The 25,292-nt window shown below is 41.9% G+C and overlaps 1 protein-coding gene and 1 long non-coding RNA gene across 3 annotated transcripts in view; one reads left to right on the top strand and one right to left on the bottom strand.

Moving 5' to 3' along the window:
* LOC309701804 (uncharacterized protein) overlaps positions 1 to 25,292 on the bottom strand; it is a 90,108-nt gene that overhangs the window by 3,823 nt on the left and 60,993 nt on the right. The window contains exon 3 of one of the 2 annotated variants that reach the window (XM_082526047.1): positions 112 to 137. The exons of the other annotated variant lie outside the window; for it this stretch is intronic. The gene's annotated coding sequence lies outside the window, so the exon portion shown is untranslated. Of the gene's footprint in view, positions 1 to 111; positions 138 to 25,292 lie in introns of those variants that run through there. 2 annotated transcript variants of the gene reach the window in all.
* On the top strand, positions 5,924 to 7,411 carry LOC309701808. The gene is made up of 3 exons (XR_014275264.1): positions 5,924 to 6,077; positions 6,219 to 6,253; positions 7,350 to 7,411. It is a non-coding gene; the product is annotated as an uncharacterized lncRNA (long non-coding RNA).

The following is a 25,292-nucleotide window of genomic DNA, read 5'->3' as shown; positions in this document are numbered from 1 at the left end:
GGTTTTCTCAGTCTTCTTTTTAAACTCTTGGCAGCCCTAATCTGTGACAGAGCCTTCACTTTCTCACTTCATTTGGTAGTTTGTCACCACCGCTGGCAGGGAGGTGATTTAGTGGACCAGTCAGCCGCCTCTCCCCTCTGCGTAAACAAACAACGACACAGAGCTGTGACCTCCTTTCATCTGCTCCTGACACCGAGTCATCTTTGAGACGTGACGGAGTCAGATAATGACCGAGTTGTAAAAGTTGTTTTCTTTGTTATGAGGATACTAAAATATATTTCTGTTTGCAGTATTAGTTGGATGAATTCAGGACAGCATTATGAATTTGTGTCCATTGAATTTGTGATATTAAAACAAATCCTTTCATTGTGTGTACTTTCTTAAATTAAGGAATTTGAGGAATTGAGAAATCATCCATCCATTCAGCAGCTTTTCTGCTTTGCAATTCAGTGGAGTTTCACATTCACGTGGAAGTACCTGCTCCTTAAATCTCACCGCTTGAATGGCAGCTGTTTGTAAGCAAGCCGCAGCTCGCCTGTTAGGCTTTTAAATTCCTGCCACGCAAAAAGGGGGTTTGGGAGTAAGTACATCATATGCGGTGTGCTTAGTTTCACAGGTAAAGTCTGCCTCTGCACTTAAAGCCTTTTTTGTCCTGGATGCTAAGGATTTAAGCTAACGCTACCACACCCAGCACATTCTTGAGCGACTGCATGAAGTTTGCAGCGCAGTTACTGCAGACAGTGGCTCCAGGCAGCTTCAAAGGTAAAAACAGACTGGGCTAAATTTGCAGATCATGCTACTAAAACCAGGAGTAACCAGCTTTATCTTGAAGTACACACTGAATGATTAGCTGGAGAAGATGCTAACTTTATAACTTTTAGTCGTTGTGGAGGTAGATCAATGTATTTGATTTTCACAGATCCTTTTTAAGCTGGATGCCCTTCCTGATGCAAACCTCCCAGAGATTCTCTCACAGTCTCAAAGCACAGATCTTTCATGTTTTAGGTGATTGTACCCAACCGAGCCACCCAGGGATCTACGCCTTGACTGAGTTCTAGTTTTAAAATCATTTTTAAGGAACTTTTCATAAGCAAACATTAGGTTAACTAACATCTTGTTTAAAGGACTGTCTATTTTGGTCGTTCTGGACAAACAAATCTGATCAATGGAGGCTCCACCTCGCAGCTGAGAGGATTTAAAGGATCTGTTGCTAACATCTCGGTGCAGATACCACAGCACGCTGTCACAGGTCGAGTGGAGTCCATTCCTTGTTCTCAGGACTGTTTATATTAGGTGTATATAGCACCTTTCTACTCTATTTTCACTACTATTTTCTACTAATACAAAATATAAAATAAAGTATTATTATTCACCCAGTCACACACACATTGATCTTATCTATACCTAAGCACTTCTAACATTCATACACTTAGTCTCCGATGGATGCATCTGAGGCAACACAGTGTTCAGTATCTTGGCCAAAGATGCTTTGACACATGGACAGGAGGATCCGGGGACTTTCCATTTGGTAGATGACCCGCTTTACCATCGAAGCTGCAACCGCCCTACGCCTACACCGTCACTACATTTTGCCACTGGTTGTGGTTGTGGACGAGTCTGACAGTTGAACCAAATAATGTCACTCTGAGACTCACCGTCTAAAAGCGGTGCAAATTTCAAACAGCACTGGCCACCACAGGAAATTCAGCGTGAGAAAAACAAAGTGTCTAAAAACCCCGACAGAAGATCTGCAGATAACTGTTAGATTTGGTGTCAAAGTGCATGTATCTGCAATCAGAAAGAAACTCCTATATTTGATGTAGCAGAGGCGATCTGGTTATTGGCTCAATGGGATTAACTAATCAAAGACAGCCTTTCAGCACAAGAATCAGACACCGATCGTGAGGTGGGAAAGTTTGCCTCAGAAATCGTTCGGCTTGCGGTCAACAATTCTTCGGTCTGCGGTCAACATCAAAGAGCGCTCGGAGCATACGTGACGCCATCTGTCCGAGTGCTTCCGCTGAACCGAAGGTGGACCTTGCAACAGGATAATAATGCCAGGCAAACACATCATTCTCAGTAGGCTCCGTCTTTTTAAAGACATTCAGAGGGTTTTTCTGTTTCATCTATCTTCAGAGCTCGTACTCCAGCTGTGTGACATTCTGCAGGCCCTGAGCTGGAGCAGAGAGGTAATGAGATGCCATGTGTCCAGGTGGGGGGTAGGGGACACCCCGCGAAGACGGAGAACACCACCCGCCGCTTCAAATAGGAGAGACGCTTAATGAAGTATGAAATAGTAACAGGTGGAGCTGATAGCTCGCACGAGGCGATCCCCCCTTTGCTCCTTCTCTGCCATTCGCTGACAAAAGCGGCCTCCTCTCGCCGCTAACCTTTTCTCTTCCTTTTATTTGTCGCCCTTCTATTGTGCTCCTCCTCAGCTCCATCTGTGGATGGAAATATTGTTCGCACAATTCCTTTTCAACTCCTCCATGCTCCATCTTGGCTATTACCTCCTTCTTCCTTCCTTCTTTCCTTCCAGTGTGACTCTAAAGGACACGTGTGGCATCGCTGGCGGGAGAGTTTTGTGCTTCGACTGTGCGTGGCAGAGGGGGGCATCATTAGCGTGGCACGGGGCCATCACACACACACACACACACACACACACACACACACACACACACACACACACACACACACATTGAGGGTGCCACTAGAGGTAAATGTCACAGAGGGGGCTCCCACAGTGCCAGGAAATCGTTTCCTCTCTCATTTTATCTCTTGTCTGTCCCCCTTTACATTATTGAAAAGGCCACACAGCAATGCACTCTGGGAAGTTGAAGTAAGGAATTCCCGCCGAGCGCCAGCATAAAAATATTCTGATTTAAACCTCATCTGTTTCATCATTTCATTTCATCAGCCTCCTCTTCGTTTTCAGCTCCCCTCGCCTTTTTTTTTTCTTGGCAGGAATCCTCGCCGCCTCGATCAATCGCTGCTCGTGCACTTCTAGCTGTCAAGGTAAAACAGTCTGATGCGACCGAGATGCAGAGATGCAGTCATGAATGAACATATGCACTGTAACAGCTCGTCCTGTGAGTTATCAGAGCGCAGCGTTCACATCTGCAGGGCCCCAAAAAAATCACTTCTTTTCTTTATATATATATATATATATAAAAAAAAAAAACACCCAGCACGCCCCTGCGGGCGGTTTATCCTTCAAGCTCGGGTCCTCTACCAGAGGCCTGGGAGCTTGAGGGTCCTGCGCAGTATCTTAGCTGTTCCCAGGACTGCGCTCTTCTGGACAGAGATCTCCGATGTTATTCCCGGGATCTGCTGGAGCCACTCGCCTAGCTTGGGAGTCACCGCACCTAGTGCTCCGATTACCACGGGGACCACCGTTACCTTCACCCTCCACATCCTCTCGAGCTCTTCTCTGAGCCCTTGGTATTTCTCCAGCTTCTCGTGTTCCTTCTTCCTGATATTGCTGTCATTCGGAACCGCTACATCGATCACTACGGCCGTCTTCTTCTGTTTGTCTACCACCACTATGTCCGGTTGGTTAGCCACCACCATTTTGTCCGTCTGTATCTGGAAGTCCCACAGGATCTTAGCTCGGTCATTCTCCACCACCCTTGGGGGCATCTCCCATTTTGACCTCGGGACTTCCAGGTTATACTCGGCACAGATGTTCCTGTACACTATGCCGGCCACTTGGTTATGGCGTTCCATGTATGCCTTGCCTGCTAGCATCTTGCACCCTGCTGTTATGTGCTGGATTGTCTCTGGGGCATCTTTACACAGCCTGCACCTGGGGTCTTGCCTGGTGTGATAGACCCCAGCCTCTATGGATCTTGTACTCAGAGCTTGTTCTTGTGCTGCCATGATTAGTGCCTCTGTGCTGTCTTTCAGTCCAGCTTTGTCCAGCCACTGGTAGGATTTCTGGATATCAGCCACCTCCTCTATCTGCCGGTGGTACATACCGTGCAGGGGCCTGTCCTTCCATGATGGTTCCTCGTCTCCCTCCTCTTTCTTGGGTTTCTGCTGCCTGAGGTATTCACTGAGCACTCGGTCAGTTGGGGCCATCTTCCCAATGTATTCTTGGATGTTCCTTGTCTCATCCTGGACTGTGGTGCTGACACTCACCAGTCCCCGGCCCCCTTCCTTCCGCTTAGCGTACAGCCTCAGGGTGCTGGATTTGGGGTGAAACCCTCCATGCATGGTAAGGAGCTTTCTTGTCTTTATGTCAGTGGCTTCTATCTCCTCCTTTGGCCAGCCTATTACCCCAGCAGGGTACCTGATCACGGGCAGGGCGTACGTGTTGATGGCCCGGATCTTGTTCTTACCATTCAGCTGACTCCTCAGGACTTGCCTGACCCTCTGCAGGTACTTGGTGGTTGCAGCTTTTCTAGCGGCCTCTTCATGGTTCCCATTCGCCTGTGGGATCCCCAAGTACTTGTAACTGTCCTCTATGTCTGCAATGTTGCCTTCTGGTAGTTCAATCCCCTCAGTTCTGACTACCTTCCCTCTCTTTGTTACCATCCGACTACACTTCTCCAGTCCGAACGACATTCCAATGTCATTGCTGTATAGCCTGGTAGTGTGGATCAGTGAATCGATGTCTCGTTCACTCTTGGCATACAGTTTGATGTCATCCATGTACATATATATATATATGTACATATATATATATATATATATATATGTACATATATATATATATATATATATATATATATATATATATATATATATATATATATATATATATATATATATATATATATATATATATATATATATATATATATATATATATGAAGAAAAAAAACAGATTACTTTTTGTTAAATTAGACTGTTTACGACAAAGTAGAGAAATATGAAGCCCATTAGTTACAGAAATCTAGCTGTTAGTTCCATAAATGAGCTCTAAGGCTGGTTTAATTACCCATGCTCTTATTTACTCATATAAACAAACATAATTTATTCTTTATGAAAGAACATGCCACACACAGTGCTGTGCAAAACTATTTTTCCTCATCTTGAGGTTTTCTTTTTTTGCATATTTGTCACACTTACATGTTTCAGATCATTAAAGACATTTTTATATTAGACAAAGATAAAGACGAAGAAATACAAAATGCAGTTTTTAAATCATGATTTAATTTAAAAGAATAAAACTTTTGTGATCACTGGCACCCAGTCTTTCACATGACTGTGGAGGACTGTTGTCCCACTCTTCTGTGCAGAATTGTTTTAGTTCAGGTATATTGGAGGGGTTTTCGAGCATTAACGAAGTGCAGACTTAGTTTACTCCAACCATCCGTTCAGGGAATGAACTGATTTGTGCTCTTGGTGTTTTTTTTGGAGCTTTTCAGCTGAGTAATCTGACCAATATTACGGCTCCCTGTGTGGTACAGAAAATGCAAAAAGTTTGCACTTCAGTTTTATTCTAGTGTTTTATTAGTCAGTTATTTATCAGTATAAGGACTGAGTATTGTTTAACTGAGTCTGTGCATTTCAGACATACAGTTTGTAGCAGCAGCTTGCTAAGCAAGCTTTCTAATGTTAGCTGGGAAAACAGCATGCAACCCTTTTTGCCAAATATGGCAACTCCTGGTTCCAAAAAGGCAGCATGGTGACAGCTGAAGAACTAACTCTCATACTTTAAAAAAGGGCTAAATAAAGCTAATAGGTGACAAAAACCCACATTTTATACTGTTTATTTTTATCATAAAGCCACAACCAGGAACAATATAAAGGTTGGACGTCATTTGTTGGTTTCTGAAGTCTTGAGGTGTGTCTCCACAGCTACCGCAATCTGACCGCCTTCTGTTAAAGTGCAGGTTAAACACACTTCAGCATTGGCTTCGTTTGTCCAGACCGCTAGCAACAAGCATGCTTTATACGCTCTATGGTCAATGGCAATGCTACAGTTAGTGTGGACGCTAGATAAATGTTCACAGGGCCTGCCCTCAGTTTACTCTAACAAGTCTGCTGCTGGTGTCATGACTACGCTCTGCTAGCTAAGTAGCTAAGCCAGCAGAAGTTACATTATTCAAGTTTCCTCCCCCACTTTTCAGGTTAGAGTAGCAGCACTGAGTTGTCTAGCATTAGCATTAGCAGTTGTTATTATCACTCACCACCATTTTTTCCTGTCTCTGTTCACCCTCAGAAGGATAACTCCTCTTTATTTTTTCTTACGTGTTTTTTCTCTATAACAGAATCATGCACTTGCAAAGGGACAGCGTGGATTCAGGTGGGGTCGCCTTAGGAAGGTTACATTTCTCAAACTGTTACAAACTTTGTACGCTGCCCGTTGAGTCCGAGGCTTAAAGCCTCAAGATCAAGTTCCCTTTTCAAGCAGCACCTCTGTCTATGGCTACACGCAGCAGCTGGCTATCTTTTAATGTTGATTTAATCAAGTGTAAAACTCTCAGTGTAAAAACTGCACGTGGTTTTCTGAGGGCAAATGCAACCCATTCTTTTTTGGGTGAGTAGGAACTTCCTCTTTTCAGTATTCTTGCCGGCAGGCAGCAGTTGAAAACCACAAAAAAATAACCTAAAAAAACAGTTTAGCACCAATCTGGAGGATTAGCTATGCAGAAGTAAGTTGAAGGTCATGATTCTACAAAAAGCTAAAGGTACATCTCTTCGTGAGAATGAAAACTCTGTCACAAATAAAAGCTCATTATTTGTGCTTTCCCATAAATAAAAATATGTTTGACAAAAAAAAAAGAATAAATAAAACCAGGATAGTTCCTACCACCTAATGCTGTATCTATGGTGATAAAGCAGGGTCCTTTCAATTATTAAAAATTATGCCAACTGATGAAAAACAAGATAATTTTGTTATTTAAACCGATTATATTTTATTAATGACTTCATACTACATATCTAAGTGAAAAAAAAAATCTGCCACATCTGGATAAAATTTAATTTATGTCTGAAAATATTCACTTTGTAGTGACATCATACCCTTTGACAAGGAGGGCAAAAGGGCCAGTGGGTACATGTGCAGGAGGTTTAAAAAAGGAAAATCCTGTTTTAAATCAGCCTAGACATAAATTTCATCATGTGCTCTAGAAAATACTGGAGCTGAAGCACCCAAAGGTCCAGTGGGTGATCCGGGTCGCTGTGCCGTGCTGAACCCAGTGATGTTTGAAAAATGGAGACAGCTCCTGTGTGGCTGCCCGCTCACACAAAAACAAGGGTGGATCAAATCTCTGGGGTGATTCTCTGACTCACAGCTTGGCCCTGACTCCATCCCTCTGTGTGTAGAGAGAGAGAGCGAGACCTCGCAGGTGTTCTGCTCTCTGGCCCGTGACAAACTCTTCATTTGTCCCTCGTTTCAGTGGCGGACAGGGCAGCCAGGCCGGATAACCGTGATCCGAGAGGGTCCACGTTACCACTGCAAGGAGGGCCTGGGGTCATGATGAGGGCTGTATTAAAAGTGGCATGACATTGTTGTACATGTGAAAATCAGAGAATTTCAGTTTTCTGTTTTAGTTTTTCTGATGCACAACTTTGGTGTTTTGACTCTCACTCCTCTCCTAGCAGGAAGCTGCGTTAACAGTTAGCTGGAGCAGAACCTATAGAGCCAGATATTTCTATTTGTAAGGGGGCTATGTGAGTTTAAGGGAAGTTTAAGCCTCTGTTAGTCCTCTCTCTGTAGATATGACGGTCAGGTCTACTCTGTAGCTGTTTTGCTAGCAAATGCTGGAGGTATGCTAGAAATTTCTGTTCGTCCTTGTCTGTTTTGTTGTCTTGTGTTTTGCTGTGATCTCTCTCTAAATAAATAAATAAATCTGGGTAAATTCCCAGATGATTAAACATGCAACTATTTTGCTGGTAATAACTGAAATGACTAAAGAAAATCAACAGCCTATTTATACAAGATAATTCATAATGTTATTGGGGGGTTATATTGGTTGGGTCTGATTATAGGGGGGGTCATAACCCCCTAACCCCCCTGGAAATTACGCCCCTGGGTGAAGGCTAATGGTGTTTCAGAAGAATACAAGGTGAGAGATGACCAGTCTTGGCTGTTACTATAGTAACATAAAATATTTCAGTATTGCAGTAATGTTCTGTACTTCAGTAATTACACTACAGTTACAACTATATTGTTATTGTGCTACACAGGCTCTTCAGTTATCTCTATGCCAGTAGGGATGGGAATTGAGAACTGGTTCCCAGTAGTCCAGTTCCTTGGATTTGTTAATCAGGAGGTTTCAGTTTGTGGGCCGGAGGAGGAAAATAGTGGTGTGGTCTGCAGCGTGGCTATGGACATTACTTTTATTATTATTGCGCAAAAGGACGAGAGCACGATGGTAAAGTGCAGCCTGCATCCAGGACAGAAACAACTGCACTTTGCTGCAAACACTTCTGCTCTTTCCAAGAATCTGCACAGACAGCATGCTAACGCTAAGCTAGCCAAAAACCTAGAGTGATGCTTAAGCTGAATGAATGTCGACACCAGCCCAGCAGCCAGACCCTGAACTTCACCAGGTAACAAACGAATGAACAATCAGGCTGCAGTGTCCATTTCTACCTGTTCATGTTTCTACAGTAAAAACACCATGACGATTTGAAGTCTCTTTGTGCTGGTTTTCATCTTTGGTTTGTGCTGTTGGCTTTGTGTTGATAAATAAAAATACTGGTGGCTGCAAGTGCTACCCCTCAATCTCCTAGTATGTTATAAATGTGGAAAACCTAGGTGACTTCCTTCTTGCGATATCACAACGTTTTTAGAAAACTTGACTTTTGACCTTGACCTCAAGGTCAAGATCACTGGGATTCGCATTAGTTCAAGATTTTTAGTAGATGCACGTATGGTATGAATGCGAAAGTCCTATGTCACCTAGGTCTCGAGGTACTGCATTCACAAACTTGCATGTCCACACCGCCAGCCTAGTAGGATGACAGCAGTGCTCCATCAGCCTTTCATAGCTGAGGGGTGAAAACTAAGAGTCAGCTCGTCACGTGTCCTCATTAGGATAGAGATTTGTGTTCAGATTTCTATTGTTAAACATTAATTATGAGACAATAAGTTTCCGATTATTTTACTGAGTAACAAGAAAATAATGTAACGAGTAGTGTAACAAATTACTTTGTCAAGTAATTAGTTACCGTACTGCATTACTCTTCAACAAAAGTAACAGGTGTGTCATTAGTTGGCTTTTTTAGTATCAACCTCAACACTGGAAATGTTGTCAATACTGAAGCCCTTAACGTAAAAACAATATCTAAGAAATGCTAGAAATTGATCCCAACACTAGGGTTTAAATCTGGGAAACAGGATTCCCCAAGAAATCCTTTCCGAACCATCTCCTAATTCCCAGAAAATGTAGTAATAGGATAAAATGTAGTGCATTTATGAATTGTGGTTAAGTAGCACAAGCACATTCTGACTTCTAAGTGTGACATTGTGGGATTGGGGTTTGTACAGTAACACCTTTTGGCCAATCATTCTTTCTCATTTCTTTTCATTTTTTGGCTTCTCGTTTCAGCCAACTTGGTTTATCTAGCATTGAAATATACTTGTTGACAATGAGACTAATATTCACAATATACCACTTCCACTTCAGACCACGCCCTCAAACATGTTGGTTAGGTTGATGCTGCCCTTCATTCCTTCTCCATATCAGATTGGAGCTAAGTGAAGCATCTCCATCCTCCCCACACTAAGTTTGAAGTTTCCAAACAGAGTTTGCAAACAGGATGAAAAAAGGAAAATATGGTTGTGTGTTTTGTGCCAAGCTTGTTGGATGCAGTTTCTAAGCTAGCTTTTTTTCTGAGGGAACTTGGGGTTTCTGATTGGCTGCTGTGCCAACCTGTTCAAGCCAAATGCAGAGCTGTACTGCTGCTCCCTTTGGTTTTGATAAGAAGCTGACAAAGCTGGCACCAACATAAAAAGAAAACATAAAAATATAATGTGCTGTTGTTCTTCTTCAGACACACAAAAACCCCTGAATTTGTATTGTTTTTGCATTGGTCCAGATACTGCATGCTCACGTACAGAGTCACAATCCCAGCAACTTCTCAATGTCCTCGATTTTCATTTTCTGGTTGGAATACAGCAGTATTGTTTACTTCTCCGGTAACGTATGAGCCGCTGTGAGGTGGAGCGGGAGAAAGAGGGTGAAAAAAGGTCAGGGTGATGGAAAGGGAAACGGTAGGAGTGTCAGCACGGGTGAAGAGGTGTCGTAGAAGTGCCGGAAGAGCGAATAAACCGGAGGAGAAGGTGTGACGTGATGGGAGATGGTGAAACGTGTGGGGGAGAAGGTGGAGAAGCAGCGTCTCCAGTGGTGCACGAAACCGTCCTGACATGTCTATGCAAGTGTGATCGTAAAGCGAGTAAAGACGCGGTCGAGTTCGTCTTCTCACACCACACAAACACTTTGGTGGTGTTTGACTGAGAGGATCTTTTCAGGGTTAGGAGGTCAAAGAGAAGGCAAAGCTACGCCTGATGGTTGTTTTTTTCCCCTCATGTTAAAAAAAAGCAGCATACACCCATCAAAACAAATAATATTGACATACCTGCAGAAATGTAAAAATGACTCGCAGCTGAAGGAGTTTTGCACAGAGGACAAAAGTAGAATTTAAACAGACATTTAACATAGTTTTTCATTGTTCAGTCAGAGATACACAACTATAATAAAGATGAAGAATAAACTGATGGCAGGGTGACAGAAGTACACATAGCGCGTAATTAATGGGAATAAATACATAGTATAAATGTATGATATGATCAGTTACAAATGCTGATTAGTATATTTACACATTCAAGAACTAATTTAAGAACGCACAAAAGGAAAGAAACTCAAAGTTTAGTAGCTCATATCCTTTAAAGATGTGACAATGCTGACACCTACAGGCTTCTTATACAGTAGTTTCAGAGCTGAACTGTATAAGGATGTGAGATGTCTGAATGTAAATGGTGATGCTTGAGCACAAAAAAATGATATCAGGCACATAAATCACTGGACAGTATATTAGGTTTATCCTAACAGTACCAGGTTGAACCCCTTAATTTTCTTTGTTGCACAGATTCGACGCGGTCCTGGAAACACTCCTCAGAGAATTTGGACCACGTTGACTTGATAGGATCACACAGTTGTTGCACATCCATGATGCCAATCTCCCAAAGGTGCTCTATTGGATTGAGATTCATTGACTGTGGAGGCCATGTGAGTACAGTGAAGTCATTGTCATGTTCAAGAAACCAGTTTGAGGTTAATTTGAGCTTTGTGACATGAACTGCTGGAAGCAGATGGGTACACCGATGTCATAGAGGGATACAATACTCAGGTAGGCTGTGGTGTTTAAATGATGCTCAGTTGGTACTAAGAGGCCAAAGAAAATATCCTCCACACCATTACACCACCAGCAGGTTGAACCTTTCATACAAGGCACGATGGATACAAGCTTCTAAAGTTGGATGTATAAGGAGACGCTTGTCTGCGTACCTTGGATATAAAATGTGGTTAATAGAGTCGCTTCTACCTTCCAATTTGTTCAAAGCTCTAGCGTCTAACCAAAACATGTTCACTAGATATTTTCTCTTTTTCAGACCATAGAGATGGTAGTGTGAGAAAAATGTCAGTCCATCAACTCATTTGGCACCAACAACCAAGCAGCCAAAACAAAGTAACTGGTATATGTATGGTGATATATATGTGGTGGTTTAATAAGCTTTAAACAGTTCAGGCTGGTCCAAACTGTTCTTTAAAGTTGCTTTGCACATTTATCAAACACGAGTTGTTGTTTCAAAAAAATTTTGACAAGCAAAAACTTGTTTAAATCCTCGGTTTATTCTGTTCTTTGACTTAATTTTAAAATCTAAAAAGTGGGCTCTTTTTTATGGGAGAAACGGACAAAACAGATTTTATTAAATTCAACACAAGATGATTGCGTTGCCTTGATTTAATACGAGTACGTCATTGGCAGCATCTGGATACTGTGCAGGAAAGTTATTTATGAACACAGCAGGAGCAAAGATTGATCCTTGGGCAGTGTCCTTTTCATACTGAGATTACTTTTGTTGGTCTCTAGCGATGCAGGAAATCGAGATGTGAGCCAAACAAATGAAAACTGTTTGTTTGGAAAAGTGTTGCACAGGTGTAAGGCACTGATGTAGCTTCCTTCATTCGTTCTCCTGTCATAAAGAGCTGCCACAACAGGTACTAAAGCACACTTGACACCAAACGCCCTTCCTGACACAACCCCAGAGGAGCGTTTTGTCCTGAGCTGGATTTGAACCAGTCACTTTTCACTTGTTGAGTGAATGTACACACCACCTCACTATGAGGCCACGCAGGAGCACGCCATCGATATTAGTGTAAAATGGTTTTCTTGTGTGTTTTTCAGGTCAAATAGCACAAACCCCAAGACACTGAGCAAATACTTTTTGAGGAAAATAACAGTTGGTCTAAACACGACCTTGTAAGGCTTTTTCAACAGAAAACAAGTGTATTGAAAATGATTGAAAATGCATGTTTGTCGTTGCCTCTTTGTTCATGTAAACCAACTTTATATGCAGGATCTGTGTCACCGAGGACAAAAATGTTTGCCTGTCCAAACATGTGTCTGCTGCAGGTTCCTGCTGGGATTCAAGTCTAAAAGTTGTTGATTCTCCTCCCTCCTCTGCACTCTCAGATAAAATCCCCCACCATCCACGTGTGTGATGTGAATAACTGAACACGCACAGAGCGCGCTCTGTTGGCCTTGGAATGGCCTTCTTGACGATCCACGTTGTAATTATTATTGTTTATGGATTGTAGAAGTCACAACAAAAAAAGTTCAGAGATCTCAGATTTTTTTGTATTCATTGGAAAATATGGAAAAATCCCAAAATGTATACTTCTACATGTGAATACTATGTTCAGTCCACTTTATGCACGCTAACAATAGCACTGAGGACAGCATACTTTACACAATACTCATGTGGACTATTAAGACAACTCCAAATATCTAAATAATTAAAGATGGTCTTAGTCGCTGGTTTGAGTCATGTTTTTTTTTCATTTGATTTTGATTTTATTGATTAGCATTCAAATTCAAATCTCAGTGAAAACAGTGAAAAAAAAACAAACAAACAGTGAAAACAGAACAAAAATCTACCATAAAGAAAGAAAGCATGAGACAAGGCTAATCAAAAGGTATTGGCTGAAGCATTTGCTTATTACGCCAACCCTTTTCACAAAATATCTTTTTGTATGCAGCTCCTGTACACAGGGCTTGAAGAAAATAATAAAACAAAGCAAAAACCAAACAAACAAACAACCAAACAAACAAACAAACAAAAAAAACAAAGAAAAAAAAACTTTCCACCTTAGATAAGTAACTACATCAAAGCAAAAGAATCAAGAGGTTGTTGTTGTTTTTTCTCCTTTTTGCTCTTTTCATTCTTGATTTATATATTTTTCTAATACTCTATTTTTAAACATGTTTTTAAACAAGGAAAATGAACTACACCTTTTTAAATCACTGTCATAACTATTCCACAGGTTAACTCCTCTAACAGAAACACATCTCTGCTTTATATTTGTCCTCATCTTGTTTTTCTTAAAGAAATCTGTTCCCCTTAAGTCATATTGACTTTCTCTGACTTTGAACAGCTTCTGAGTACTGGGGCAAAGCAAGTTATTTTGTGCTTTATACATTATCTGTGCCATTTTATATTCAACTAAATCATAAAATTTCAGGGTATTCAGATTAATAAACAAAATGTTAGTTGGTTCTATATAGTTTGATTGGTTTATAATTCTTATAGCTTTTTTTTGTAACTTGAAAATATGAAGAGTGTTCGTTTTATATGCATTACCCCATATCTCCAGACAGTAAGTCATATATGGAAGCAACAGAGTACAATAGAGTGTGTATAATGATTTTTTGTTCAGGACATGCTTTGTTTTATAGAGAATAGCAATGGTTTTTGACATTTTTGTTTTCACGTGGTTTATATGAGACTTCCAACTCAGCTTATCATCAATTATCACTCCATGAAATTTATTTTCGTACACTCTTTCAATTTCAATTCCATTAACCCTTATTTTAGATACATTTTTCATTTGTCTAGTGCCAAAAATAATCAATTTTGTTTTCTTTATATTTAATGATAACTTATTTACATCAAACCAGTTTTTTAATATATTTAACTCCTTTTCCGCTGTAGTCAGAAGCTGTTCTAGGTTTTTAACCTGAGCAGTACAGAGTGGTATCATCAGCAAACAATACACATTTTAACAGTTTGGAAACACTACATATGTCATTTATATATAATATAAATAATTTAGGGCCCAGCACAGAGCCCTGAGGAACACCACAAGTTACCTTCAACTGCTTAGATTTTACATTATTGAATTCAACATATTGATATCTTTCATCCAGGTAACTTTTCATCCACTTGTATGCTATCCCTCTTATGCCATATCTCTCTAGTTTATTCATTAATATAGAATGATCAATTGTATCAAACACCTTTTTTAAGTCTATAAAAACACCAACAGTATATTCCTTATTATCTATAGCATTTGATATCCCTTCAACAAGTTCCATCACTGCCATTGAAGTGGACCTTTTCACTCTAAAGCCATATTGGTTATCACTTAGGAGATTATGCTTCTCAATATATTTATCAAGTCTATTAACAAATAACTTTTCTAAAATTTTTGAGAACTGTGGGAGTAGTGATATTGGCCTATAATTGGTAAACTGACATCTCTCTCCGTTTTTATTGGAATAACTTTTGATATTTTCATTTGTGAGGGAAACACACCAGTTTGAAAGGACAGATTACAAATGTATGCGAAAGGTTGCACTATATATTCTATAATACTTTTAACTAATATCATGTCAATACCAAAACAGTCAGTGGACTTTTTATTTTTAAATGTCTTCACAATGTTAATTATTTCTCTATGAGTTGCAGCACCAATAAACATGGAGGACACATTCTGAGTAATATGTTTATTTAGGTCGTTATTATTTCTTGACTCTGGAATTTCTTTTGCTAAATTAAAGCCAACATTTACAAAGAAATCATTAAATTCATTTGCAATGTCTTTAGTTTTATCAAGCACAATATCTTTATCTTTTTTAAAATAATCTGGATAATTCTTATTTTTTGAGCCCTTTTTGATTAGACTGTTTAATATCCTCCACGTTTCTTGTGTGTTACTTCTACTTTGCTCCAATAATTTGTGGTAATATTCTTTCTTACTTGTTCTTATAATATTTACTAATCTATTTTTATATAACTTGTACTTTATTTCAGCATCTTTTGTCCTCTGTTTTATGAATCTCTTATATAGATTATTTTTCTTTTTACATGCATCTTCTATCCCCTTTGTGATCCATGGCTTATTTGATCTGTGATGCTTTCTAGTGATTTTCATTAAAGGACAGTGTTTTTCATATAGTGAAATTACAGTTGATAAGAATGCATCATACGCACTATTTGAATCTTCATTTGCAAAAACCTCATTCCAATTGTGTTCCTTTAAGTCCACCTGGAGGGCAGCAATGGCTCTTGTTGTTCTATGTCGTATCATATCAAATATTTGATTCTTTTGTTTAGTTTTAATCCCAAAATAATTTTGAAAAATTGCAAAAACAGGAAGATGATCGCTTATATCAGTTATAAGAAGTCCACCTACTATTTCATGGTCAATTTTATTTGTGAATATATTATCTATCAATGTAGCTGTATCAACTGTTATTCTACTTGGTTTTATAATTACAGGGAAAAGGGAGTTACTATACACTGTATTTATGAAATCTGTTGTTTTCTGATGTCCATTTGGGTTTAGCAAATCTATATTAAAATCACCACAAATTATTTGCACTTTTTTATCATTTAGGTTGCTAAACATAGCAGCAAGTTTTTCATTGAATATCTCAAGGCATGAACCTGGTGTCCTATAGATGCAACTTATAATTATATTGTTAGCTTTTTCAACATGAATTTCAATAGTGACACATTCCAATATGTTATCTATGGTGCTTGACATGCATTCAATCAGACTACATTTCAAAACTTTATCTACATATAAAGCAACACCGCCTCCTTTTTTATTCACCCTGTTCATTGTAAATAATTCGTATCCTTCCAGTCCCATTTCACTAACTTTCTCATTATCGAGCCATGTTTCTGATATTGCAATTATGTTAAACTTTTTTAACTTACTTAAACATTCTGTAATTTTAGAAAAATTTTTATACAGGCTTCTACTATTGAAATGTATGACCGACAATGCATTTGCCATTTTAATATTCACATTGAATTGGTCATCTGTATAGTACTCACAAGTATTATTGGTGTTATTGTAGAAGTGGGTATCTGGGTCAATGTTACTTTCAGGGTCATGCATGTTGTGCTCTGCATAGTTAAACGTTTTGAAGTTCGTTTTCTCAGCGTGTGTGGCAAAATAACCACCTTGACAGTCCTTTTCATAATCAAAGTCTTCCTCTTCAATATCTCCGAATGGAAACCTATAATCTGTGTCCAAACTTGTCATTTATGTGTTTTTGTTGTTGTTGTTGTTTCCATTGTTTTTGAGCCATAAGGCCAGAAACACTTTCCATACCCATTGTTCATATCCAATCGTCACTTTTCCAATAGATTCCATAGCAGATTCCTGATTATTTATATTGCTCTAAGTCTTTGAGTTCTCTTATCATCACAACTTTCGCTTCTTCGGGATTGCCATTTAGTCTTATCATTACTTTGCAGTTCCTCGTCCATGTCGCTTGTATCTTATTTTGTTTTCTCAGGCTGCGTGCCTGTCTTGCAATTTCAGCAGTCTTTTTCGTTAAATGTTCATTTAAATACACACCAGTCCCTTTTAGCTTCTTACCCTGTTTCAGTAACTCAATCTTTGTTTTGCGACTCACAAACCGAAGAATGATTGCTGGCTTTGTTTTACTGTCTTTTCTGGGGAGCGTGTGGCATGCTGCAATATGATGGCTCTGAATACTTACATTCTTCGTTTGAAGGAATTTTATCACTTGCTGTTCAAGCGTTTGCTGCTCCTCTACCGGGGCATCTTCACCGTCTTTACCTCCGCCAGCTGTTACTCTGGCGTAGGTTCGGTGTTGCGTCTCCAGACCACTTATGACTAAATCATCCATTCTTGTGTATTGTTCAAGGTCCTCGATTCGCCGTTCCAAGTCGTCTATTTTCTTGTCCTTGTCCTTTATGAGGTTTTTTAGTTGTTTTATTTCATCCATTAGGTCATGTAGCATACCTTGTTGTTTAGCCACTTTGCTCAGTTCATCAGACATGAAATTAAGCGATTTCCTAATCTCCTCCAACTCCTCTTCAACTCCTGGGTTAGCTTTTTTAGGTGGCATTTTGAAAATGGTGAGATTAGTATTTCCTTGTGATGGCCCGTTGAAGTCACTGTTGATTTACTTGTTGGTGCCTTGCTAGAGGAGCCTGGGCCCAGTGGCTGCTGGAGGATCCTGGGCCTGGTGGAGCAGGAGGATCCTGGGCCTGGTGACTGCTGGAAGAGCCTGGGCCTGGTGGCTGCTGGAGGATCCTGGGCCTGGTGGCTGCTGGAAGAGCCTGGGCCTGGTGGCTGCTGCAGGATCCTGGGCCTGGTGGCTGCTGCAGGATCCTGGGCCTGGTGGCTGCTGGAAGAGCCTGGGCCTGGTGGCTGCTGGAAGAGCCTGGGCCTGGTGGCTGCTGGAGGATCCTGGGCCTGGTGGCTGCTGGAGGATCCTGGGCCTGGTGGCTGCTGGAAGAGCCTGGGCCTGGTGGCTGCTGCAGGATCCTGGGCCTGGTGGCTGCTGGAAGAGCCTGGGCCTGGTGGCTGCTGCAGGATCCTGGGCCTGGTGGCTGCTGCAGGATCCTGGGCCTGGTGGCTGCTGGAAGAGCCTGGGCCTGGTGGCTGCTGGAAGAGCCTGGGCCTGGTGGCTGCTGGAAGAGCCTGGGCCTGGTGGCTGCTGGAGGATCCTGGGCCTGGTGGCTGCTGGAAGAGCCTGGGCCTGTGGCTGCTGGAGGATCCTGGGCCTGGTGGCTGCTGCAGGATCCTGGGCCTGGTGGCTGCTGCAGGATCCTGGGCCTGGTGGCTGCTGCAGGATCCTGGGCCTGGTGGCTGCTGGAAGAGCCTGGGCCTGTGGCTGCTGGAAGAGCCTGGGCCTGTGGCTGCTGGAGGATCCTGGGCCTCCAGAAGCCACAGCTTCAACCTGAGGTTTCATCATCATCAGTGCTGGGGACGGTTTTGCCTGAAAGACCTAGGGTCACTGAACAGCTCATTGGCTAACGATTTGTCAATCACATGGAAAAACATACCCTTCTTTATTGTCCGTCTAGGCGATAATGATTTAGAAACATTGTAATCGCCTTGAATAAAGTAAAACTAATTAGAGAGGACGCTCTGTTTTTCTTGTATAGAACTGGATCTAAAATAAAAATTGTAGTTGTGTTTTGGAGGTTGCAAACCTCAAATATGTCTTTTTTAAAAATTAATTGATACATTTTCCTGTTACGAAATCTTTTGAACTTGATTTCATGATTTGTTTTAAGCAAAAAAGTTACCCACTTATATATCCAGCAGGTAGAAAGCAATTAACTGTGTTGTTCCCAGCTGATGAATGTCAGCCTCATATCATCCTCTTTTAAACCCAAATCTTCTGACTCTGGCTCGTACCTGCGAGAAATCTCTGAGTGTATACCACCTAGATGTGTCACTCATCCACTAGTCAATCACTAGCATGCAGTGGGTTTATCCCTCTCAGGACCCGCAGCTCTTCTGTTCAGGATTTATTGTCCATCCTCAAATGTAGACTAAAAACTAAAGGTGGATCATGCCCTCCCTCCATTTTTCCTCCAATTCCTGTAAATTTATTTATTAGTCACACAGCAGATTTGAGTCTTATATATGTAGGCCTGTGAGTTTTAAAAAACAAGGGAAATCCCTGGGTAGCTGGAGTGAGAGAAGGAAGAAATGAGAATTTGGCATGTCAATGAAGATATTTCTCTGTAACCCACACTCTGTCTGATGGCCTCTGATCTCTTTTCTTCACGTCTCTGGCTCTGCTTCCCCCCCTCACGTCCACCTGTCCATCATTAACCGATATCTCGGTTGCATCCCAGGAGCCGGGGCAGGCCTTTTCTGCAGAGGGGCACGTTCACACGCTTGCACAGCATCCACAGCAGTTTTGGAGAAATCTGTTGAAATACTCTCAGGAAAATTGACTGCAAAACACTTGATTTAAATAAAACCGATGGTGGGGAAAAATGGAGCAAACTTTACAGCAGAGATAAGACTCCAAAGCCTCAGAGAAGATGACAGATGATGTTTTTTGTAGCGCGGACATCTCACAAGTCCCCTCTTACTCTTTAACAACCAGCTGTCCACTTTCCTTACTAATTCCACCAATCCTCGTTAGACGCTGCACTGCAGATGACCTTGCAGTCAAGTGGTTTCATTTCCTTCAATATGTGGCTGCTAGAGTGGGCTGAGGTGGGAGGATATTAGATTTCCAAAAAGGCTTATTTTCATTATTCATGTTGTTTCAAGGTTTTTTTTACACTTGTAAATACAGCGCAGATATTGCTTTGGAGAGTCGTTTATACACTGCAGACGCATCAGAATCTGTTAAGTGTTTCCCTTTAAGACGGTGTCTTTGATGGTATGTTTGCTGTTATTATGACCCCGGCGGCTCACTGCACATTATGATGCACAGGCGAGCGTGGTGGTGGAGAAAAGATGAGAACCCCATCACATCGCCCACACTTCTCCCAGCAGACAATGATTCATGGGTTTTTTTTCCCTCAGATGACCGGAGGCAATAACGCGGATTCCTGGTCGCACTGCAATACTTTCTGATCAACAACACCTGTTTGACCATGGTTATGAAGGCCGCAGTCATTGCTCAGTGGAAAGGGACCAGAGTCTTTGAATGCAATAAGCAATGCTTATGTCCACCTGAGCCTTTTGGTTACTGGGCTCTTTGAGACTCAGAGTGGAGTGTTGTGCAGCTAATAATATTTTTAGCACCATGCGGCAGTGCATTTAAAGTCTTGGATTCACTCTGCCCCGGGCACTGGTTTCATGTAGCCATTTACATTACATGAGCATCTTGTTAGTCTCTCCGCGGAAAGCCAACAGTCTGTCTGGTTGGCTGGCCTCTCCCTGGCCTCTGATCTTTACACCTTGGCCAGCGCTCGGCACAGCAGTTGCAGAGAGAGATGAAACAAGCCTGGAAATATTCGCAGCGAGTGCGATTAGTGGACGCACGGAGTCGACTGACTTTGCTGCTTTGTACTTGTTGTGTCTCCTGCGCCTATACGTTTGTGATGCAGTCTGTGTTGCTTCAAGGTCAGGTGTGTAGGATTTGATTTTCAACTTTCCACACTCTCCGTGAAACCTTGCGGGCTTTCCTCAAAACACACAAAAACATCTTTCTCTTTGTTGTTCAAAAGGACACAGTAACTTTGGGTCTTATACCCCAAACCACTAAAAATAATAACTCTTAAGCATTCCTCACATACTACTCTTTAACTCAAGTCTTTCCAACCAGATGTGGCCATCTGAGATGTAGACATGGTCAAGATGACCTGCTTGAAGTTCAAACTGAACTGCTGGGGTTCTCCCACACCACCATCTCTAGAGTTTACAGAGATTGTCCAAAAAACAGAAAACATCCAGTGAGCGGCAGTTCTCTCTGAGAAAATGTCTTGTTGATGAGAAAGGTCAGAGCAGAATGGCCAGACTGCTTTGAGCTGATAGGAAAGCAACAATACCTCAAAAATAACCATTTGTTACAACAGCAGAAGAGCATCTCTGAATGCACAACACATCCAGCCTTCAAGCAGATGCGCTACAGGAGCAGAAGATCACCCTGGATGCCACTCATGCCAATAGGAGACAATAACCTGTAGAAGATCGGCAAAAGCGTTGCCTGGTGTGATGAGACTCAATTTTTGCCGTTATATTCAGGTGGTTGGAACCTTCTGGTTTTCCAGCTAGCTTAACACCAGCGTTAGATGTGTGACATATTTAAATCACCCATTTTTTTAAAGCCTTAAATTAGCACCCACTGCATCTCTACCAAGTGTCATTAACTCTAAAGTACATTTGAAGGCTCACGTGTTACTCATACTAAACAGCTTGCAACAGGTGTCTAGTATAACCAGCACCATGTGGCCTGCACTCACATTGCTTTTAACATTTGTTAAGTACATTTCAATTTGTCTCTGTTGCAACCCGTGTGCCACTCCACTGCCCTTCTCCCTGACCACGCACTCACACAGGCACGCTTCGTCGAGGAGACTGTGCTGAAGAGTTAATGATCCTATTTACTTTGAGGCCCATTTGGGGACGTTTTATGTGCAGCGGTACATGGGGGTGAACATGACTTATTATTTTTGATGTTGCTATAAAAGGCACCCGAGTTTGAGGAAGTGTCTGAGTTCAGCGCTTGGGCTCAGTTAGTAATCGCAGCTGTGATTGGCTTCAGCTGAACCACGGCCAAGCCCAACAGGACTACCTTTAACCTTCCACGTTTCACTTTGGTTGTGTAGGCTAGCAGACACAACAGGATGGAGCTTAAAAACTGTAACTTTTTTGTGATAGGAGAGACCAGGATAAACAGGGGTCAGTTCTTTATGTTCCAACAAATTAAACAGATTTACAGCAGTAATTGCTTGGTAATTTACTAATCTTTCTCTGAGAAAATGCCCTGAAGCCAAGTGATGCAGGATGAATGCAGAAATGAAAATTATGCCTAACTGCAGGGGCTGTGGCATTAGTAATGGGCTACACCATGTAAGGGGGTAAGTTATTGACATACTCCATTACTCTGTGTGCGCTCATGCATGCAAGTCAGCTTGTTTGTGTGAAGAAATTTTGATGCAGTGTGTGTGTTTGTGAGCCTAAATGGCACAGTCGAGAAGTTAATAGCTGCAGGCTATCACGCAGCAGGCATAGTAATAGTAGCAGGAGAACAACAGTAAATATTCACATCATAATCATCTTAATGATCAGTGGCACCAGAGCAGTGTGCCGTGAGGTCTTTCCCGCCTCCTGTCTGATTATCCAGGACATATTTTCCATCCCTTTCAACTGTTTTGGTTTTTTTTTTATGCATATCAAATCCTAAATTCCTTGTCATTCCTCTTCTCTTAAGAGTTGCAAGTTGAGAGACGCTTTTAAATTGGTGAAAAATGCATGAATAGCCGTAGGCAGATGGCAACAGAAATCTGTGAAGGCTCAAATCTAGCCTTGCGTGATGAAAGGAAGTAAATGGTAAATGGCCTGCATTTGTATACCCTAAGGACCCCAAAGCGCTTCACACTACATTCAGTCATTCACCCATTCACACACACATTCACACACTGGCGATGGCAAGCTACATTGTAGTCACAGCTGCCCTGGGGCGCACTGACAGAGGCGAGGCTGCCGGACACTGGCGCCACCGGGCCCTCTGACCACCACCAGTAGGCAAACATGGGGTTAGTATCTTGCCCAAGGATATCTGGCATGCAGCCAGGAGGCAGCCTGGGATCGAACCACCGACCTTCTGAGTAGTGGCTGACCTGCTCTGTCACCTGAGCTACAACCACCCCAAGTAAAGCACGCTGGTTTGTTAAGGTCCAAGCTACTTTACTGTCATTATCTTCAGTGCCTTTGGTCTTTTTATGTGTTTACCATGGGTCACACGATGTGATCTTTCCTCCTCCAACACCCCAACCCTCTGCGTGTCCTCTTTCAACCCATACATGAACCTCCTCTGAGGTCTTCCTCTTGTCCTCCTGCCTAACCCTATCCCTGCCCTCCTTCAGCTCCTGCAGCCATCTCCAAACAATACAGTACAGCAGGTCTCACTCACCACCTTGTAAACCTTTCCTTCCACTCTTGCTGCTGTCCTTCTGTCCCTGACACTCGTCTCCATCCACTCCACCCTGCCTGCACTCTCTTCTTCACCTCTCTTGTGCACTGTCCATTGAGTCGAATGGTGACCCAGGTATTTAAGCTTATTCGCCTTCACTACCTCTGCTCTTTTCAGCTTCACTGTTACACCTGTCACCCTCTAATTCTGACTTTCATTCGTTCCCTTCTCTTCAGAGCATACCTCCACCTCTCCATGCTCTCTTCCACCTGCTCCCTCCTCTCACTACAGATCACAGTGTCATCTTCAAACCTCATAGCCCTCAGTCTCCTTCCTGTCAGCCTGTCCATCACCATCACAAACAAGAAGGGGCTCAAAGCCGATCCCTGATGCAATCCCACCCCCACCTCGAACCCATGTGCCACTCCTACCTCACCACTGTCTTGCTTTCCTCTCCACCACCCTCAAATACGTCTCTGCCACTCCTGACTTCCTGCAGCACCATAGTTCCTCTCATGGGACTTTCTCATGTTTTCTCTAGATCAACAACAACAACTCTTTCCCATAGCTTCATGATATGGCTCATCAGTTTTATCCCTGTAGTTACTACAGCTCAACACATCACCCTTGTTATTAAAAATCAGTACCAGTACTCTTCTTCTCCACTCCTCTGGCGTCCTCTCACTCTGCAACATTGTGCCAAACAATCTGGTTAAAACACCCACTGCCCTCTCTTCTATATATCTCCATACCTCCATAGGTGTGTCACCAGGACAGGGTGAGGCATTCATTACCTTTACTGAAAAAATACATAAATATAAATAAAAATAATCTGATTCAACAATACTGACTCCACAACAATACAGCAGAAATAGTTTGATGTTAAGACTGTTTCCTCAGCACAGCAGCACTTTGGGATTTGGGATAATTAAATAGATTTATTTTTACTCAAAAACATCCCTTTGATCTGCCACCGTTAGCCCACACTGTGTTCCTCTGCCACACAGGATGATTACCCATAAACACATTTTGGCTTCAACTCCACATAAATGAGTAAAAAAAAAAAGTTAATGAAAAAAAAAGTGCAATTAATGAGCTTCTTCTAATATTTCATTTTTAAAAGTGTTCACAAAAAAGCCAGGTTAGCATTGTTGTGTTATGGCTAGCACTGCCACCTTACGGTCTGCTGCTTTCCCTGTGCTTGTTTAGCTTTCCGCCCACAGCTCAGAGATGTGCATGTTCGGATAATTGGCCGAAGGTGTGAGCACAAATGATTGTATAAGGAGAAGACATGGAAAAAAACAGAGAGAAAAAGATAAACACATAGTCAGCTATTTTTACGTGCTTTTATTTCTTCACACTTAGATTAGTACAACAGCCTTTTCACATACTATAGCCAAAGAAATCTACTGCCGCTGCGAGTCTTTTAACTGGAGCACTGCCACTCCTGTTTTGGCAACTTTACGTGGCTCGCAGTAGCTTTTAGAATAGATTTTTAGATTTTGCTGACTACTTTTAATGCTCCCAGTTACATCTCTGAGCTCGCACCAGAACATACCCTGAGATCCTTGAGTCTTTCATCCAGAGTGGCCCACTGGAAAACGAAAGGGCCGGAGTCTCTGCCCGAATACATCAGGTCAGGAGCTGCTGCAGTTGCACCATAAAACCTATTTGCATGTCTTACTTCTATTTGTACACAGCTCTATATCTGACAGAAAGACAGTATTTAATGACAACACACTGACATCACTGCTTTATATTTCTAGCAAAGAAAAACAGGACACATCCATGAAGTTTGAAATAGCACACACTGTCTCTCTAATCGCTAATAGTTGTGAACAAGTTAAGAGCCCAGATTTTCCCCTAGAAAATGGACCCAACACCCTTTAGAAGTGTCCCCATTATAGCTCGTTGTACTCAATAACCCCCAGAATCTCTCAGTTATATACTCTCCTCCTGTCCAAGTCTCTCTTAGCTGTTAATGGACCGGCTCCAAAAAAAAAAGGGGGAGTCTGCTAACATTTCCCTCATGTCTTTTAGTAATGCGCAGCTGCTGGCAGGTGAATGAGAAATACTGTATCTCTGGATTGAATCTTACAGCTTTGAAGCCTGAAATAGTCTAGACATAAAGGGTTAAAAGGATTTCTTCCAGAAGTCAGCCAGACGGGTGATCAAGTTAACCGGCTTGATTGAGAAAAGTCATGTCTGTTTAGTGTCTCCTGTAAGCGCAGACATATGCTCCCTCATCTGTAATTGGCAGTGGTAACGATCCTGTGAGAGCGTGCCTACAGTGCCGGATGTTTGCTTGTGTGCACTGAACGGGACACGCGCGCTGCATTTGTAATCGCGCATGTGTGAAAGCATGTGTGTATACAGTATTTCAGCGTGATCTGGAGTATTTGAGAGGCATTTAGTGGATATGAGAGACAAATAGATGGCTAACGAGTGCTTCT

This window comes from Aulonocara stuartgranti (genome assembly GCF_965226115.1).
Source record: "Aulonocara stuartgranti genome assembly, chromosome: 3".
Lineage (NCBI taxonomy): Eukaryota > Metazoa > Chordata > Actinopteri > Cichliformes > Cichlidae > Aulonocara > Aulonocara stuartgranti.
This window is presented reverse-complemented; position numbering and strand designations above follow the sequence as displayed.